The sequence below is a fragment of the Myodes glareolus genome, chromosome 4 (assembly GCF_982192425.1).
Source record: "Myodes glareolus chromosome 4, mMyoGla1.1, whole genome shotgun sequence".
Lineage (NCBI taxonomy): Eukaryota > Metazoa > Chordata > Mammalia > Rodentia > Cricetidae > Myodes > Myodes glareolus.
Window position 1 is genome coordinate 46,934,522 of NC_142029.1, and position 6,223 is coordinate 46,940,744.

General features: G+C 47.0%; 1 pseudogene; it reads left to right on the forward strand.

The window, feature by feature from the left end:
- Nucleotides 1-4,070: 4,070 nt before the first annotated feature.
- Nucleotides 4,071-4,260, forward strand: LOC148122253 (Nuclear RNase P; annotated as a pseudogene).
- Nucleotides 4,261-6,223: the final 1,963 nt, after the last annotated feature.

Here is a 6,223-nt window from a genome sequence, read left to right on the forward strand (position 1 = left end):
GGGGGAGAATTCTGGTAATAGAACAACTGGGTATATCTGGTGGCATTGCAGAAGACACTGACAAAAGCTAAGCTGTGAGATATGTTAGCACATGGGTAAATGTACCTGGGAACAATTAATACCCAATTTCTCAGAATCCCTGATCATCAGAAACAAGCTCTTCTCATTTACTTGAGGCCATAGACTTTTCCCACATGGAAAGTTAATGTCTTTCCTTGCCATATTTGTTTGTTCTAGACAATAACCTGTGTCACGTCTCTACGTAGGTTGAACAGGGAAGTTCAAAACTGCCTACAAAAAGAAACTTTGCTTTTTTAGAACCAGGACATATTGTTGGGCTGCAGTTTCCTCTAAGACATTCCATTCTGCAGGGAAGCTTCTTAAGCCTGAGGACAACAATTCAAAACAGCTTCAGGAAGTCCCTGAAACTGACCAGACTCACTAGATCCTTCTCTCCCAGAATAAGCAATAAAGACTGCTGAGAGTCACTCTCAAATAAGCCACACTTCAAAGAAGATTCTCAGGAAAAGCAAAACTGCAAAGACCCCGAGACCAGACCAGCTAGTTAGAAGAAGCAGAAACCAACCAAGCTCCCTGAAAGAGCCTTAGACCAACTGAGGCACCTGGAAAGGACACTCTGCAGTCTGTTGAGCTGCCTGTAGTCTGCGCAGTGTGCTCCAGGTTGTGCGGGGTGGGCTTTGGTAATGCAACTGTCTGTCATTAATTTCTGATTCTATAAGTAATTCCTCCCCCATATTCCTGTACCTAACATCAATAAAACTCATTGGTTCACCAAGTTGGACTTTGGTGGTATCTGTACTTGGATTGTCCTATCTGGGATAAGTAGATGTGTGTATTGCAGCTCCCCAGGAAAGGTTTCATTGCACAACATATATATATAAATGCAAGCAAGGATATGAGAATGTGTGTAGGCTAAGACCTTGAGGAAGTGAGGTCCAGCATATGAACAGGGTAAGAGAATTTATAGAATCACAGAAATAATCCAATGTTCTGGAAGTATAAATCTGATCTTAGTACTGTAGTGAGACAGCCTAGAAAGTTACCCATGGCCATGTGATAGTGATGGCAGAATAGAGTCAGAGGCTGCTCATTTGTTTCCCGGCTGCCCAGACCCCAAATAATCACACAAAACTTTATTATTACAACACTGCTTGGCCTGTTAGCTCACACTTCTTATTGTCTAGCTCTTAAATCTTAAATTAACCCATTTCTATTAATCTGTGTATCACCATGTGGCTGTGGCTTACCAGGTAAAGTTCCAGTGTCTGTCTCCTTAGGCAGCTACATGGTTTCTCCTTGACTCTGTCTACTCTCTCATCCTCTATCTGCTTGCAGTAGGCTCAAAGCAGCTTCTTTATTAACCAATGGCACTCACAGTATATAGAGGAGAATCCCACATCAGCAGAACATTAACAGAATATTAAGGGAAGGCCCAGAAAGCCCAGCATTGTGGAAACCTTAGGATGGTATTAGCATGTGAGATAGGTGGCCATGTATCCTGAGAGGTAACAGGACCAATCCCTCATTTCTAACAGCAGTAAGACATAATCTAGTGAAGGTTCCACTGGTAAATAAATACCCTAGTGAAAGTTTCTAGTGTATCTCTGAGAAGCACGGTGAAGTATTCTCTCATGTTGTTGGGAAGGAAACATTTTACCTGAAGTTTGTGTCATCAGTATCAAGTAGATGGTGGAATTCCATAATAACTACTATAGTCTGTATCTAAAATGTCCAGAGATCCTGTGGGTAAGACATCATTGCCAGCTGTGGACTTTGGTAATTGGTGGGGTCATAGAGGCTCTGACCTCATCCATGAGTTAATTCACTATGGGTTCATGATTTTTTATTTTTAAAAAACATTTATTTATTTATTTATTTATTATTAAAATTTTTCACCTCCTTCCATTTCCCTCTCCCTCCCCCCATTTCCCCTCCCCTCCCTCTCTCCCTCCCTCTCCAGTCCAAGGAGCAGTCAGGGTTCCCTGCCCTGTGGGAAGTCCAAGGTCCTCCCCCCTCCATCCAGGTCTAGGAAGGTGAGCATCCAAACAGACTAGGTTCTCACAAAGCCAGTACATGCAGTAGAATCAAAACCCAGTGCCATTGTCCTTGGCTTCTCAGTCAGCCCTCCTTGTCAGCCACAATGTGTTCATGATTTAATTGGCTATTGGGGTGTCAATGGGAGAAAACTTAGTTGAAGGTAGTGGGTCTTTGTGTGTGAGCCATGGGAATTGCCTCTTGCCCCAAGCACCTTCATCTTTTTCTTGTTTTCCTTCCCAGGTGCCAGGAGGTAAGCAACCTCATTGTCTTTCCCGGCTGTTATGATAAAATACCCTGACTAAAGCAACTTAAGGGATAAAGGCTTATTTTGGCTCACAATTAAGGCTTACATTCTACCATGCTGGGAAGGTCACAGCAACAGGAACTGATCATACATAGTACATCTGTAGTCAGAACACAGAGAGTGATGGATGCTTCCACTTAGCTCCTTTTCTTGTTTTCTTTTCCTTCCTTCCTTCCTTTCTTTTCTTTTTCTTTACTTTTTTTTTGCTTGTTTTTGTTGGTTGTTCCTGGAAGCTATATAGACTAGGCTTGCCTTGAATTCACAGAGACCTGCCTTGCCTCCAGAGTTCTGGGATTAAAGGTGAATACCACCACACCTAGTTATTTTCTCTATTTTGCACAGTTCAGGACTCTAGCCTAGGGAATGGTGCCACCCAGAGTGGGTAAGTCTTTCACCTAAGTTAAGGTAATCAAGATAATCCCCTCAGGTATTCCAAGAGGCTACACTAACCTGTTGGGAGCCACCTGGAGGCACAGGTGGTCCTGCAGTTTGGAGGTAGCCACGTGGGGCTGAGCAACCCTGCCTGCACCCTTGCCTGCACATGCTCAGACCAGCAGAATGGCATTAACCAATCAGGACAGCGTTCAAGCTGCTCCACCGTTTAAAAGCAGCTGCCTCGGGGCCCAACGCTCTCTCTCTAAGCTTTCTCTCGTCCCTGTTCTATCGTCCCTTCCCCCAATTTTCCTCAAGGGAATGCTCCAAATAAAGATGTGACCAGAGAAGGAATTCTCGTTTTTGGTGGGGTTCATTCCTGCTGGACAGGATGGCGCCCCGCAACTGGTGCTCGAAACCCCGGACGCTGAGGGACCCTGACAACTACGCCGGGGGACCCTGAGAAAGCCCGGGAGAAAAAGCTGAAATCAGACACCAGCACAGAGAGCCTTGAATTTCAGAACTCTGAGAACGTGGAGCGGTGAGTGACGTCAGTTAATCCTCCAGAAAGGGGGGGAAAAGAATTTCAAAGGATAGGCCTAAATAGAAAAGAAAATACAAAAAAAAATCAAAGTTAAGGTATCTGAAAGAAGGTACAGAAAGCAACGGGGAAGAAAAATCCCTTAAGTTCAGTGCAGGAGGAATGTAAACAGCAGCAAAAAAGGCGAGGTAACTAAGGCGGGACTTTGAGGACGATGGGGTACGGGAGACCGCGGCTTCCGCTCCCTCTCTGTCCACCTGCGTACTCGCTGTTAGAGACTGGAGGCAACAGTCTCGTAGGGAGGCGAGCTTGATCACTGCCTTCCCTGTTCTTAAAGAGCCACAGAGCTTTTGGAGGTGATTTTCGCCTAATTTTGATAAGAGAGCTCAGTCTCTGGCTCTCACGTACAAAAAACTTTAATTTTTGACTGAGAAAGACAAGCTGCTTGATCGTGCTGAGAGTGCTGGCGGCAGCCGGCCCGCCTTTGAGCGGTAATGCCTGATTAGAAACACGGAAGTGGGCCAGGCACGGTGGTGCACACCTGTGATCCCAGCTACTCAGGAGGGAGACGCAACCAGTTGCTGGCGGGGAGTTTGCTGGAGGCCTACGAACAGCCAGGTCACCATGGCGACGGGCGGGCTAAAGTCCGTGTGACATCAGAGGCTATATGTCCCGGCCTTCTGGCGGGGCTATGGTTTTTGGAGGACTTTTTCAGCACCTGAGCGGACTCGCCTGACTGAGGCGGAAGCTGCGTGGTGAGCAGCGGCGCCATAGAAGGCAGAGAGGAGCTGAATCGGCTCTGCGGAAAAACTGTGTTTCCATAGCAACATGGGCGAGCGGGGAGGTGAGTTCCCAGAGAACGGGGCTCTGCGCGCGGGCGGACCGGGCAGGAGAAGCCCCTCCACGGGTGGGCGGATGCCCCCCCTCGCCGGAGCTTGAAAAAGACTCACAGCCGGTGGTGCGAGTTCATTGCCTGAGGTGAAACGGCGAGCCCGCGCACGGCCCGGGGCGGGGCCATGCGGAGCGCGCCACATTGGGCTTCAGAGGCGGAGCTGTGGCAGCCGCCGCCGTCCGCCGTCCGCTGCCGCCGCCCTCAGCCAAGGTCGCCAAGAATTTAGTCAGATAAAAACATTTGTCGCCAAAAATTCAGTCAGATAAAAACATTTATCCCCCAAACATCGCCCCTTCGTCAGCAGGAAGCAGTCATAGATTGATGAGCAACGCCCATTCTCCCTCAAAGAACTGGTCCTAATTATCATAATAAAGGCGTGTTTACCTGGTTACCGTATCCTAGGTAACATAGGCGGACCTTTTGCCTGAGGCACCGGGTGAGGTAAAATGCTACCTAGAGGTTTTTCCATCTGAATAGGGGAGCTGGAGAGATGGCTCAGAGGTTAAGAGCATTGCCTGCTCTTCCAAAGGTCATGAGTTCAATTCCCAGTGACAACTGCTTTGGTTTTTAAACAATAGAGGGGGAATACACTACCAGTGACAGCTTCCCCCAGAGAAAGGATTTTTCTCTTGCATTCTTTATATTTAATTTTTAATTCAAAATTTTGCTGGTACAGGCAAACAAGATTTGCTTTGTGATACAGAGACCTGCAGGTCTCTAAGTTCAAAACCAGCCTACTTCCAGTACTGATTGTGCTGAATTTTTACACTGAGAGTTTTTAATACTCTTAAATGTTAATTTGGGAGGAGAGTTTTGTTTATGTTTTTCTAGGAATGCTGACATACATCTGGATGCCAGCGAGACCGACCAGAGAGATAAAGAAGATGACCCAATGGATGCTGAATGTCCTGCTGTGGAAGATTCGTACGGAGACAGCAGAGATGACCTTCTGGGCGGTGCCAAGAGCAGCTGTTTCACACCATCGACTTGAGCAACACCCTGTGCAACCTCTTATCTCTGACTCTATTTTGCCTTTTCCCTCCTTGGGGATGGGTGGGAGCAGATATCCTTGGCATGCTGCGTCTAGGTGGGGACCAGATTGGAAAATAGTTTTGCCTTATTGCTCTTAAAGACAATAATTAGGGGGAGATGTTGGGAGCCACCTGGAGGCACAGGTGGTCCTGCAGTTTGGAGGTAGCCACGTGGGGCTGAGCAACCCTGCCTGCACCCTTGCCTGCACATGCTCAGACCAGCAGAATGGCATTAACCAATCAGGACAGCGTTCAAGCTGCTCCACCGTTTAAAAGCAGCTGCCTCGGGGCCCAACGCTCTCTCTCTAAGCTTTCTCTCGTCCCTGTTCTATCGTCCCTTCCCCCAATTTTCCTCAAGGGAATGCTCCAAATAAAGATGTGACCAGAGAAGGAATTCTCGTTTTTGGTGGGGTTCATTCCTGCTGGACAGGATGGCGCCCCGCACTAACCTATCCCAATAGGTATCTGGAAAGTTATCTCCTAGGTGATTCAAGATACTGTCAAGTCAATCACTAACAACCATTACACTGTTCTGCCATGTGTTTCAGCTACTATGATAGCCTGCCTGAACTCGGTGAAAAAACAAAAGCTGGGATAATTAACCTTAATTACAACGAGGAATCTATGTTGTTGTGTTTAGACTACACAGCTGGAGGCTTAGTCTCCTCAGGAATGACAGTCTTTCCAGTTCCACTAAATTAGCGCAAACCGTTCCAGGAAGAGGGGATTCTAGAATGAGGCAGAATAAGGACCTGGGCTCTAGTAAGTCTACCATCAGGAATTACAGTCCAACTGAGAGTCCCACTGAAAACATTTAGAAGATTGTAACTGGCTATCATTTTCAAGGATGAGACTTAGGAGACTTGCCCTTATCCTAGCAGAAGTTGGGGCGGGGGCGTTGTGGAGAAAAAGCAGATAAATGAAGAAATTTTGTTCACATTTGGAACTGATTACAGTAAAAGAATGAACTTGGATGTTACAGGTGCAAGGAGCAGCATTTTCCCCACACCTGGCTTGCTTGACAT